The following is a 14,629-nucleotide window of genomic DNA, read 5'->3' as shown; positions in this document are numbered from 1 at the left end:
AATTTTTTCGGTCTATCTAGTTATTATAGATGTTTTATAAAAAACTTAGCTGCAATCGCAACACCCCTAACAGATATACTTAAAGGGGTCACTGCTAAGGTAAGCACCAATGATTCCAGAAAGGTCAAAATCGAACTTACAGCTAAACAGTTGCAAACGCTTGATAGACCTAAAAACATCTTAGTATCTGAAGATGTCATATTAAGATACCTGGATTATAAGAAGCCATTTGATCTAACAACTGATGCTTCAGGACACGGCCTTGGAGCAGAATTCTCACAAGACCGGGACACCTATAGCGGTGATTTCAACGACTTTGCGAGATAAGGAATCTGAGTTAGCAACCAATGAGAGGGAACTCTTGGCAATTGGAATTACCATTAGGTAGTTAGAGACTTAAACATTTATACGGACCATCAACCGCTGACTTTTGCGCTCTCGGATCGAAATGCAAATGCGAAAATAAAACGCTGGAAATCCTTCATTGATAAACACAATGCGAAAATTATTTACAATCCAGGAAAGGAGAAAAGAGTGGCTGACGTAACGGACGCAACGGACAAGCCGGTCAATTGTTTCAGGAATCAAATTACCATTGAATAAGCAGACATTTCATCAGTAAGAGCATTCTTACTGTTTCAAACAAAGACAAGGCATGTCATTCGAACGTCTGACAAAAATACACTAATGCAAACATTACAAGATGTAGTAAATGCTGACGTTGACGCTCCCAATGCTTACCGTTATTTAGCATAAGCTAATAGAAATGTTGCCAACAACAACATTTAGGTATTCAAAGCATTTGATCAATGATAAAAGTAAAAAAAAAGAGAAATATTAACGTCTGAGCATAATAGTGCTCATCGAGCGGCTCAAGAGAACAAGCGTACTCCGTGATTATTTTTTTCCAAATGTGACCAGATTAACAACAGAAATTGCGGCAAATTTTAAAATTTGTTCAATAGCACAGTATGATAGACGCCTAAAAAAAAATTGTTAGGTATCACTCCTATTCCATTTTGTGCAGGAGAAATTCTACATGTCGATGTTTTTTCCACAGTAAAAAAGCTTTTTCCGACATGTTTCCAAAAATCAAGAATATTTATTGCGACAACGAACGGTCATTAAATTCCGAAACAATAAAACAACTGTTGTCAAATATTTCCACTGCATAGCACTTCGAACACGTGGAAAGATTTCACAGCACACTGACGGAGATAGCGCGTTGCAGAAAGCCGAGACTGTGCACGTCATTTTGTTGGCTACGACAGAATACAACAGAACGATTTATTCGGTAACAAATATGCAACCGATCGAAATAGTTTATGCGCCAACTGCAGAAATTTAGGCAGTTATTTGAGGAAAACTCAGAAATTCACAATGCTAACAGGTGGAATAGAAAAATAAGAATAAAACTTATAAAAGATATCAGGTGGGCGACAAAATATGGGTCAAGTTGAATAAGCGTTTAGGTAACAAGCTGTCCCCATGGTTTACGGATTGTACGGTAGAGTCAGACCTGGGAACGTCCATAAAGACAATCTTCCTTAAAATAATCTTTCTCTATTAAGCACATTTTCTTTAATATTCGTTTTCTTTAATAAAACTCGTACTGCCGTTATTGAAGGCTTACATGGCCACCTCGGTCAAATTAACAGATTACTCTATGTCAAATTATTTACATTAATGGACGGATGCGATGTGGGGTGAATATCAATACATAGGACACACTGCAAGTGTGACTTCCTACTAAAATCTATGCCAATGCGACGAAGACATTGGTAGAAGCTTTTAAGCAAAAACACATAAGGAAAGTAATTTTAGCAGATATCGATAGGATAAGTATAACTCGATAAAATAAACATTGATCACCTTTTCGAAACAATTTTGGCAAAAACAGAGTGATCATTTCAGATCTTCAAAATTGGATTCTAACTATTACACTTGCAAAAGTTAATCTCATAAGTTCTGTCATTCTCAATGATTTAGGTGTCCAAGAAATTAAATATGGACATCTCACCAACATAACCATATCCGATACCTGAGAAGTAGCTAGCATTAAAGCATTTCAAAATAACATTATATATTTCTTAATAAAATTTCCTACCCCAAAATTAGTCTTCCCTGTTCAGCGTAAGAATATAGTATTAGATTTCGATAAGGGTACCATAGTTGCAGATAGTGGCACGGAGTCGTATGCTGTTACTGGATGTGATGTGGTGGTAAGCACAACGTTTTGCAGAAGGCTACCAACACCTAATTGCACACAAAAACTCATATTTGGGACACCGGCAACATGTGACACTCGATCTATATATCTTGATACGTTGACAATGGTGGATGATGGCATACTAATCATCAACGATGCCGCTGTAAACGTCACCGACAGAGATGGACACATGCAGATGGTTGTTGGGACATATCTGGCCACATTTGATGTGGAATTACCATCAACACCCAGTTCACCAACTATGGAGCATTATAGAAAAACTAATGGTCGCAGCTATCTCCCAACACAACATAAGAAGCCATCGGGAGTTACCTAGTCTGCCACAACTACATAAGCTATGTCTGACTAATTTACAAAACAGGTCAGCTTCGCTCCAACTTGGTTTTTGGTTCCATCATGTGTAGTGGCACCAAGTGTTGCAGCATCCTTTACGAGATCCGTCGTCGCTGGAAAGCCAAACACCAAGCAGCTGATCAACAACCTTTAGGTCGCTTTGAAGAAGTCCGAGAACGTCCATAACTTAGCTGACGACCTCACTAGCCAAACAAACAGAATAGCGGAAACGATTGTCGGAAGCGCTGAATAAGCAGTTTATTACCAGCCAAACATACAAAATAGCCGCAAGCGCTGAATAACCGCTGAATAATTCAGTTTCTAGTTATAATTTGAGTCAGCAATTAGGTCGCGAGCTGCTCATCCGACTGTTCGTATGAATATTTGAAGTCATTTCGCCGCTATTGAAGCAAGAGACTTGAAGCAAGAGATTTGAAATTGGAAACATATAGTCGCGTTGATAGCCCAATATCAAAAAGGTATTGTGGATATATCTACGCGCCTTCGGGCGTGATAATTGGATAAAACAGTTGTTCAGGCAAGAACATACTGTAGTATATTTATATTTTTAATATGTTATATTAATAAGACCCGAAGCAATGTAGAGTATTCTACACATAAATGCGTCATATGCCTAACATATGATAGTGTATGCTAAATACGCATATAGTGACATTTGTCCCTATGCATAAACATAGGGCGAGCGCAAAGATAAACAAGTGTAATATGATCAGCCACTTATGGTCAGACCACAGCAGCGCGGGAGATGCCGCGTACGCACTTTGCCTAAGGTCTATGCCGCTTGTCTAATGCTTATGCCATATGCATATAAATATATACAAGCTATATATATGAAGCTACATAGCGGGAGAGCATAGTATGTTTCCCGCTTGGAGCTCCACTCAACCGCAGAACTCATTACATAATGTACTTAGGCTAAGAGATGAAATACGCATGAGCCAGGGTATAAGAACTCATGCTCAGACGAATAAAGATCATTACACAACTGAACACCACCACAGTTATTTGTATTCACAATTTGGTCCTTCGAGTAATCTCCACAAGGCTTCGTTTGTGAAATTTTGGTCCTTCGAGTAAGCTCCACAAGGCTAGGACGACAAGTGTGAAAGACAGGCCGTCTTTTGCACATACTAGGGAGCATCAGCAAGCCAACCGGCAACGACCAGCTGATGTAGCAAGAAAATTCTTCCGATTCGAACAAAAATTTTATTTAAATATAAGTAAAATATTGTAAAATCGAGCGGAACCTGCCTTTCTGCCCGATAGTAGTGTGGCCCGTAAAGCCGTACAACGAATGGGTAGGAAGATCACTGCGATGATCGAATAGGGAAAATAGACGTAATAACAATACACAACAATACAATAACAATTAAAAAAAAAACACATACTACAAAATACTTTTTGGCTTGCCAATTCAAGCTGTGAGTAGAGGCACAGCACGATCAACCAGGCGATCAAAACAAAAACACCTCCAACGGGTCAAGCCAAAGGGTAAATTAATATCAAATTTTCACACGAAAAAACACAACCAAAATGCTGTCGGCGAAAACTCTGGAGTTGCTCAAAAAGCAATCAGAGATCTATAACAAGATCCGGCAGAGCACCACGAACAAGGATGCGTTACCAGCCATTGATAGATTGGCAGCAGAGTTTACTGCCAATCATCTAATGCTGGTCAAAATCGGTGTCATCGATCATCAATATTTTAAGGAAAAAATATATGATGGCATAATGGAACACATCAGGAACTACGAGGAGTCTCTGATGAAAGTCGAAGTTGCCGACCACGCCATAGACACCGACGAAACAGCATCCATCCAACCAAAGACATCCAAGGCACAACACAGGCAGCAGGAAATAATATTTTCCCAAAGAAGCTCGAGCCCAATGGATGTGCTGGTTGACCTTTATGATTTTCCTGTGGAACAAAATCCAGTCAACGCTTACGGATTTAGAGGCAAAATACGAAAAATTTGCTTTCGACATCGATGAGCTGGAATGCTGACAATACTCACAAAAAAACTAAACAGAAGAGTTGCTGGCTTGCAAAATACACAAGTAGACGTTCCAGAGCTACCGAAAGTGGATCTTCCTCACTTCAATGGAAGAATTGGACTTGCAATCAATGCACCAAAGCACACAACAATTTGCTTCACAAGGAAGCAAATAAAAATGAGACCGTCAGCAGCAACTGTCTAAATGAAAATAAAGGGCAAGATACGTTGCTGGCGACAGCGCTCATCCAGATTAAAAATAAGTCTGGAAAATACGAGCAGCTAAGGGCCCTTATAGATGGAGGCTCACAAAAAACCCTAATATCTTAAGAAGCTGCACAACAGTTAAAACTGCGCCGAACTAAACGGAACGTGGAAGTTCAAGCAATTTCCCAAATGTAGAAATTCTTAAAAATCGTGTTTGCTTAACAATCAAACCCCGTTTTAAAAGTAAATTCATCACCACAACGCAGGCATTTGTTATGCCAAAACTTCAGAGAGCTCTACCGAGCAAGAAAATTGACATGGATGTCAATAAGGATTAGATGGGCTGCGAGCTAGCTGACCCACATTTTAACGAGCCCAGTCAAATTGACGTAGTCATTGGTGTTGATTTACTTCCCTTAATAATGTTGGGAAAAGTAAAGAAAATCAGCAAAACCCTGGGACAAAAGACCAATCTTGAATGAATTGTCTCCGGCAATGTAGCTAGATTGTCAAGCAACAAAATAATCAGCGCATCAACAACAATATGCCTGGACGACCTCGTGCGTTTCTGGGAGCTGGAAAGCAACAACAGCGAGTCAGAAGACAGCGCGGATTGTGAAAAGGTGTTCCAAAAAAACGATCACAAAAGATGACGAAGGCCGACTAGTAGTATCCATAGCATTCCGGGAAGGATTCGAGTTGGGAAACTCTCGGAAACAGGCTATGGCAAGACTGTTGCAAATGGAAAACAAATTCAAGAAGAATCCACAAATGTTCACAGAATACAGTGCTTTCATGGAACAGTACCTGAAGCTAGGTCACATGGAAGCGGTAGACACCATTGGCCAAGGCAAATATTAGATGCCACATCAAGCGGTGATCAAACTAAGCAGCCGTACTACTAAATTGAGAGTAGTGTTTGACGCCTCAGCCAAAACTTCCATTGGTTTGAGTCTAAATGATGTGATGTTGGTCGGGCCCAAAATACAAAAGGACATCTTCGATATTTTGGTCAAGTGGCGACAATGGAGATATGTAATGACAGCTGACATCGAGAAAATGTATCGACAAATCAAAGTTGCCAAAGATGATCTGGAATACCAGTACATACTCTGGAGAGACGACCTAAAATTGCCTGTCAAAGAATTTAAACTGACTACAATAATGTATGGGACATCAGCTGCGCCATTTTTAGCGGTCCGCTGTCTGCAAGAGCTGGCAAATCAACATTGCCAAGGTAACAAGCGACTGATGACAACAATCAATGAAGATTTCTACATGGATGATCGCATCACTGGTGGCGACTCCATATCCGGTTGTATCAACACACAAACAGAACTCAAGGATATCATGGAAAATGCTGGCATGCATTTAAGAAAATGGATATCAAACGAAGACAGGATCATTGCTGGGATTCAAGACGGCGACTCAACGGAAAAAATCCAAATACTCAAGGTCGAATCAATAAAAACCCTTGGTCTGCAATGGGATCCCAAAAAGGACGTCTTCACATTTTATGTTGATTGCCCAAAACTAGTGCGCACTACTAAGCGTCTAATATTATCCCGATTGGCGAGAATCTTTGACCCACTGGGATGGCTCACACCAGTAACACTGCAGGGCAAATGCTTCATTCAGGAACTGTAGAAATTGCCGCTAACTTGGGACGCATTACTGGAACCTAGGCTGGCGGATTACTGGCAAGAGTACGCAAGCGCATTGCCTGAGTTAGCCAAAATTAATATACAGTAATGCAACAGAGCTACATGGATTTTGCGACGCATCAGAAAAGGTTTATGCAGCAGTGGTATACACCAAGGTTGGATCCAAAATTACTTTGCTGGCTGCAAAAAGCAAAGTGAATCCAATCAAAAACAAGAAGACTATTCCGAAATTAGAGCTATGTGCAGCTCACTTATTAAGCAAACTATTAGCTAAAGTACAAGCAATAGTAGGAAATCACGCCAAAACGCGAGCATGGAGTGATTCACAAATCACGCTAGCTTGGATAAAAAACAAGCGGAGCAAGTATAAATTCGTCAAAACTAGAGTAGACGAAATAAACAAAAAACTGCCTCAAAAGGGAACTAAAATCAATAGTGACCAAAACCATAAAGAACTGCAGCATTTTTCTAACAACAAAATAAGACAGACATCCCCAACAAGTACCTTTTTTCATCCCTGAAATTCTGTCCCTACCCCTACAAATTATACACATAGACATCTATACTATTAACAAAGCATATAACTTGACAGTCATTGATAAATTTTCTAAATTTGCGCAAGCATACACAATCGATAATAGGAACGCCATTAAAATCGTAATATCCATTAACAATTTTATAAAAACGTTCGGCATTCCAAAGAAAATAGTTTGCGGCCAAGGGCCAGAATTCGCAGGGAAAATCTTTAAAAACTTTTGCGATCAGTACGATATCAAGCTTCACATGACATCATTCCAACAATCTTCTAGCAACGCTCCAGTAGAATGACTCCACTCAACCCTTACCGAAATTTATAGAATAATCTTAAATAAAAGGAAAGAACAGAAACTCACTTTAGACCACGAAGACATACTAACGGATACCATCATACCATACAATAACTCAAAACACTCGAGCACAAATCTCACACCGTATGAAGCCTTCACAGGTAGAACCCATACTTTCGAATGTTTTTGTTCACGCCAAATTCAGTACACGATTACCTTAACAATCAGATCAGATCTAACTTATATCCAACAATTGAACAGCAGCTAAACAAACAACCCCAACTGAGCACAGAAAAACTAAATGCCAACAGGAAAACACCAGAGGCTGTAAAAGAAGGGGACATAATCTTTAGAAAGGAAAATAGAAGGAACAAGTTAACCAATAGTTTTTCCGAATGAAGGGGTAACACTAATTACATCTACTGGTCAAAAACTACATAAGGCAAAAATCAGGAGAATTCTCCTTTCAGATTTGCCACTAGCCAAGTCTTAAAATAGACAAACTAAACAACGATCAACTACACAACAAATTCGACCTCGGCCCAACCAGAATAATCTAAGAATTTAAAATTCTTAATCACCTGGCTAACCTCGGAGATAACGAACACACTATCAGGGAGTTCGAGCCCCTTGTGGACAATATTCCAATAAGCCCAGATCTTCACGACCTAAAAATAACATTGCAAAGAAGATTAGCCCAACTTAAAAGTTAACTCTCCAATCTTATGCCACACGACAGAAAAGGGGTCTTATTAATGGATTGGGATCCGTCATTAAATCAATAACCGGTAACATGGATGCAGAGGATTCGACTTGTTTTGAAGCGAATGAGGAAAACCTAGAGCAAATAATACAAAATAACACCAACATACTGCGCTCGTTGCAAGCAGAAACGCAAATTAGATTCTAAACCATTTTGGAACATATAAACAATGAACAAATAACGACTAACGACCTTGTTGTTATTCATACCAAAATAAAATTTTTAAAGACATTAACTCCGAACAAGAGAACATCCAAACATTATTATTAGCAAATAGAATAAGCTTTAACATTGATATCCTCTTTAATCATTTAAACAATTTGGCAGAAAGTTTGTTATTCATTAAATTAAATTTTCTACCACGTTTTATACTTAAAGATCTTGAGCTTCGAAAAATAAAAACTATGTTCAACGCACAAAATATTACCGTGAAGACAGATTCGAAATGTACAACATGCTTCAGATGGAAGCATATACGGAAAATGAGATTAGTATCTTTAAGATTAAAATACCAATTTTATTTTGAGAAGAAAACCATCTATATCACCTTATACCATTGTCCATTAATGGGACAACATTAAAAAAAATACCCGGAGGAGTTACCATCCCGAGGCTGGCCACAGCTTCGCACCCTCTCAAGCCACCTCGCACCCACCAGCAACTCTGCCTGTGTGGCAATGCGCGGGAGTAACGTCACTGACCGAAAATGAGAAGCAATAACAAAGCCGAACGAGGCGGACGTGTGACGCTCGGCAGCAGTTAGAACAAAGCTAAGAACTTTTGAAATTGAATAAAATACTTCAATTTTGACTCGCAAACCAACCAGTTGTGAATTTATTTTAACCATCTCACCGAGGGACATTATCTCCACCCATCAACGAAGCAGCATCACTTGGACCACAAATTTAATTCCAGTGCTATAGTCTCTAGCTCTTATAGATGCTGAGATTGACGCGATCAGATATACGGAGAGACGGACGGACAGACAGACGGACGGAGCTCAATCAACTCGGCTTGTCGTTCTGAACATGAATATATATATGTCGGAGCGTACTGTATGTACGCACTGTATTTGATAGTTCCTGCGTGTTGCACGTACGCGCTGTGTGTGTATTGCTTTGTATGAGAATTCTGGTTATTACCAGAATTCCTGTGTGTGTATTGCTTTGTATGAGAGTTCTGGTTATTACCAGAATTCCTAATTTCATCATACTAAAAAATATTGCATCAGCCGCTAATTGCGCCCTGATTGGTCCTTTGCATTTTGTCGCTTTAAGAAGTCCCGTTATAGCGCGACGACAGCGCTACAACGCTGTCGTCGAGTGTGGTTCGGTGCGAGGCAGAGAAACGAAAAGGCGGGGAGTTCAACTTTGAATCGAGAAGCCTGCGCATCGAAACTCGCTGCGCTATTAGAGCCATGGAAAATACTAACGACGCTCCAACATCAGAAGTGGGATCAGCACCACCTCCTGCATTCTCAGAGGATCAGTGGCGCATAATTTTACAAATGCAGAACCAGAATCTGCTGGAGCTTGCAAGAACCATGCAAGAGTCAACACGGGAGCAACAGCAGACTCGTGGCGTCACTTTGCCAAAATTTTTCTCTGACACTGCAGGTGCAGATGCCTCAAAGTGGTCCATCACAGCTGACATTATATTAACGGAACAGCCCCTAGAAGGAAGCAGACTCATCATGGCACTAAGCGAAGCTATGGTGGGCAGTGCCACACAGTGGCTAACTCAAACTGCATATCCCGGCATTAAGTGGATTGAATTTAAGGAATTATTCCTCCGCCGCTACGAAAATAGTGAAACGTCGTCGGCAATGTTTCTAAATCTACTAAACAGTCGCCCAACTAACGGCGAATGTCTTGCGGTTTATGCTAGCCGTTTGGTGACCACTTTAACTTCCAATTGGAAAAACAAAAACATCGAAGAAATTGCTGTTTCAATTGTGCTCGCGCATTTAGCCAATGTGGATAACCGCTTGGAACGGATTGTGTTCACGTCAAAAGTTCAAACTAGAAGTGACTTGCAATCCGAACTAGGCGCATTCTCCTTTAAAAAAACATCGTAATGCTGACCGTGATGACGACTCCGGACCTGGACCTGACGCCAAGAAGAGGAGAATATTGACAATAGTGTGCCATTTCTGTGGCAAACCAGGACATAAAATTGCTGAGTGCAGACCCAAAATGCGACAAAAGGGGGACGCGACATCTCAGCGAGACAAGCCAACTGTTACTTGCTTCAAGTGCGGCCAGCCTGGACACTTCGCAAATCAATGTCCGAAAAAGGAATCAACAAGTACACAGGGAGCATTCCAACGGAAAACTGTGAACCAGTGCTTTGTACCAGAGCCAACTGGAGTGATGATGCAGCTCGGTGAGACTTACCCAATTTCTTTTGATTCTGGCGCAGAGTGTTCACTCATTAAAGAGAAAATATGTAGTAAGCTAGCTGGTAAGCGTTTTAACAGCATTATCATGCTAAAAGGTATAGGCGATGCTGGCATATATAGCACCTTACAAATATTAAGCCAAGTCACCATAAATGAGAACGCACTTCAAATATTGTTCCATGTCGTGCAAGATAATCATTTGAAAAGCGACATTGTTATTGGCCGCGAAATTCTTAAACAAGGATTTAATGTCACTATATCACAAAACAAGTTTAACGTAGTAAAAGCCAAAGCCGTAAATATTTGCTCAATAGATAGGGAACCAGTTGACCTTACAAATCTCGATACCGAATTGCGCGAGGCTGATAAAGACAAACTAATAAAAATGCTTGAGAATTACTCCACTGCACTTGTAAAAGGGGCACCATCTACACGAGTCACGACAGGGGAAATGAAAATTCGCTTGATTGATCCAACCAAAACTGTACAACGCCGGCCCTATAGACTTAGCCCTGAAGAAAGAGACATTGTCCGAGAAAAATTAAGTGAGTTACTTAAATGCAACATCATTCGACCCAGCTGCTCCCCTTTTGCCAGTCCTATGCTGCTTGTCAAGAAGAAAAATGGTACAGACCGACTTTGTGTCGACTACAGAGAGTTAAACTCTAACACAATCGCAGACAGGTACCCTTTGCCGCTCATTAGCGACCAGATCGCTAGGCTGCGTGGCGCAAATTACTTCACGTGTCTTGATATGGCGAGTGGTTTCCACCAAATTCCTATCCACCCTGATTCCATAGAATACACTGCATTTGTGACCCCGGACGGTCAATATGAGTTCCTGACCATGCCGTTCGGACTCAAAAATGCGCCATCCGTTTTCCAACGGGCAGTCATGCGTGCCTTGGGTGACTTGGCCTATTCATACGTGATTGTTTACATGGATGATATCATGATCGTGTCACCCACAGTCGAATTAGGATTGGAAAGGTTGAAAATAGTACTAGACATTCTCACAGATGCTGGATTCATTTTTAATGTTAACAAATGTAGTTTCTTAAAAACAGTCGTTCAATATCTGGGATATGAGGTAAGAGCAGGGGAAATTCGACCAAACTCGCGAAAGATTGTTGCGTTAACATCGTTGCCACCGCCACAGACGGTTTTTGGTGTACGGCAGTTTATTGGTCTTGCATCCTATTTTCGCAAATTCGTACCCGGATTCTCTCAAGTCATAAAGCCGTTGTATTCCCTAACATCAGGAAGGGAAAGTTTTGCGTGGACTACTGAGTTGGAAAGCATTCGCAAGAAAATTGTGACTATTCTTACAAACGAACCAGTTCTGGTAATATTCGACCCGCAATACCCTATAGAACTACACACCGACGCTAGCTCAATCGGATTTGGTGCCAAGCTTTTACATCGAATTAACAATAAGCTTCACGTTGTAGAATATTTTAGTAAAACAACTTCGCCAGCCGAGTCTAGGTACCACTCGTATGAGCTTGAAACTCTGGCAGTATTTGCATCCGTTAAACATTTCCGTCACTACTTGCTTGGCAGAGAATTTGTGGTTTATACAGATTGTAACTCGTTAAAGGCATCGCGAACCAAAATAGACTTAACTCCTAGAGTTCATCGCTGGTGGTCTTATTTACAATCTTTCAAGTTTGACATACAGTACAGAGAAGGAAAACGTATGGCACATGTCGACTTCTTATCTAGAAACCCAGTCACTCAGAAACAATTAATTTTGGAAAAAATTCCCGAGAAGCGAATAAACATAGCAGAAATCTCAAATAATTGGTTGTTTGCCGAACAGCAATTGGACCCGGATATTGCTGCCCTTGTCAGTAAACTGAATTCAAATGACCTACTAGACGAAGTAACTAAAACATATAATTTGAGAAAAGGGATGTTGTTTCGTAAAATCCAAAAAAATGGTAAGACACGATGCTTGCCAGTTGTGCCCCGAAATTTCAGATGGTCAGTAGTTAACCAGGTACATGAGTCAATCATGCACCTTGGTTGGCAAAAAACACTTGACAAAGTTTACCAATTTTACTGGTTTGAGAAAATGAACAAATATGTCCGTAAATTTGTTGACAATTGTATAACCTGCAGGACAGCAAAGTCACATTCCGGCAAAGTTCAAGCAGAATTACATCCTATACCAAAGGTTAGCATCCCTTGGCACACCGTCCATATGGACATTACTGGCAAATTAAGTGGTAAAAGTGATTTAAAGGAATATATCATTGTTCAAATTGACAGCTTCACAAAATTCGTACACCTGTACCACACTCTCAAAATAGATACGGAGAGTTGTATCAGGGCCATAAAGTCTTCAACTTCCTTGTTTGGTGCACCAACACGCATTATAGCTGATCAGGGTAGATGTTTTTCTAGCGGGCAGTTTGCAGAATTTTGCTGTTCAAAAACCATAAAACTTCATTTAATCGCGACTGGGGCAAGTCGTGCTAATGGACAAGTTGAGCGCGTTATGAGCACGCTCAAGAACCTATTAACTGCAGTCGAATTAAGCCAAAGGCCCTGGCAAGATGCTCTCGGCGAGGTGCAGCTAGCTTTAAACTGCACAACAAATCGGGCAACTGAGGCTAGTCCCTTAGAAATGTTAATAGGGAAAGAAGGTCGACCTCTTGGATTAGTTCCTCCATTGGACACAGAATTGGAAGTAGACTTAGACTCCACACGGGCTCGAGCAAGTAGCAGTATGAAATCTTTAGCCTTTTACAACAAAAATCGATTTGATAAGTCCAAGGCCGCCGTTGTAAGACACAGTGTCGGTGACTATGTCCTTCTCAAGAACGAGGAGAGACACCAGACAAAACTAGACCCAAAATTCAAGGGTCCATTTTTGGTAGTTAAAGTCCTAGACGGTGACAGATACATGTTAAAGTCGTTATCGAGTAAACGATTATATAAATACTGTCACGAGGACACAAGAAAATTTCCAGAGGGAAATGTGCCCCATGAGCTGGACATTGAGGATGAAGATCCAGGCTCGTCAAATGGTCTGATAGAAGCAGAGGGTGAACCGTCCAAGTGAGACGATGGTGAGCCGTCCAAGTGAGACGAAGGTTATCCGTCCAAGTGAGACGATGGTGAGCCGTCCAAGTGAGACGAAGGTTATCCGTCCAAGTGAGACGATGGTGAGCCGTCCAAGTGAGACGAAGGTTATCCGTCCAAGTGAGACGATGATTGTTTCTTTTTGAATGAAATTTGGAAATTTAGTTAAAGAAAATGTAAAATCGACAATTTGGCAAAATATTATGTAATAAAACAAGCATCATGTTTTATTTTTGTAACTTGCATAGGTGAAGTTATTGAATTGAATTGAAAGAAATATGTTTTCAAATGTTTTAATTAAGAATAAATGTTAAGAGTTTGTATGAAGAAATGTTGAACTGAATATTTTATCAGTTGGATATCCGTCTAAGAGAGACGATTGTTAATGGTTATCCATTTAAGAGAAACGATGATTATTGGTTGGATATCCGTCTAAAAGAGACGATGAATTAAGTTTGAAATCTATTACAAAGACATTTTTAAAGTTAATGTTTGGCATATTACACGAGGACGTGTCAAGGTCAGGATGGCCGTGTCGGAGCGTACTGTATGTACGCACTGTATTTGATTGTTCCTGCGTGTTGCACGTACGCGCTGTGTGTGTATTGCTTTGTATGAGAATTCTGGTTATTACCTGAATTCCTGTGTGTGTATTGCTTTGTATGAGAATTCTGGTTATTACCAGAATTCCTGTGTGTGTATTGCTTTGTATGAGAATTCTGGTTATTACCAGAATTCCTAATTTCATCATACTAAAAAATATTGCATCAGCCGCTAATTGCGCCCTGATTGGTCCTTTGCATTTTGTCGCTTTAAGAAGTTCCGTTATAGCGCGACGACAGCGCTACAACGCTGTCGTCGAGTGTGGTTCGGTGCGAGGCAGAGAAACGAAAAGGCGGGGAGTTCAACTTTGAATCGAGAAGCCTGCGCATCGAAACTCGCTGCGCTATTAGAGCCATGGAAAATACTAACGACGCTCCAACATCAGAAGTGGGATCAGCACCACCTCCTGCATTCTCAGAGGATCAGTGGCGCATAATTTTACAAATGCAGAACCAGAATCTGCTGGAGCTTGCAAGAACCATGCAAGCGTCAACAC

The sequence above is a fragment of the Drosophila hydei genome, unplaced genomic scaffold, assembly GCF_003285905.1.
Source record: "Drosophila hydei strain 15085-1641.00,03,60 unplaced genomic scaffold, DhydRS2 tig00000271-arrow-arrow-pilon, whole genome shotgun sequence".
NCBI lineage: Eukaryota > Metazoa > Arthropoda > Insecta > Diptera > Drosophilidae > Drosophila > Drosophila hydei.
The sequence above is the reverse complement of the archived record's forward strand: the minus strand, read 5'-3'. Positions refer to the sequence as shown.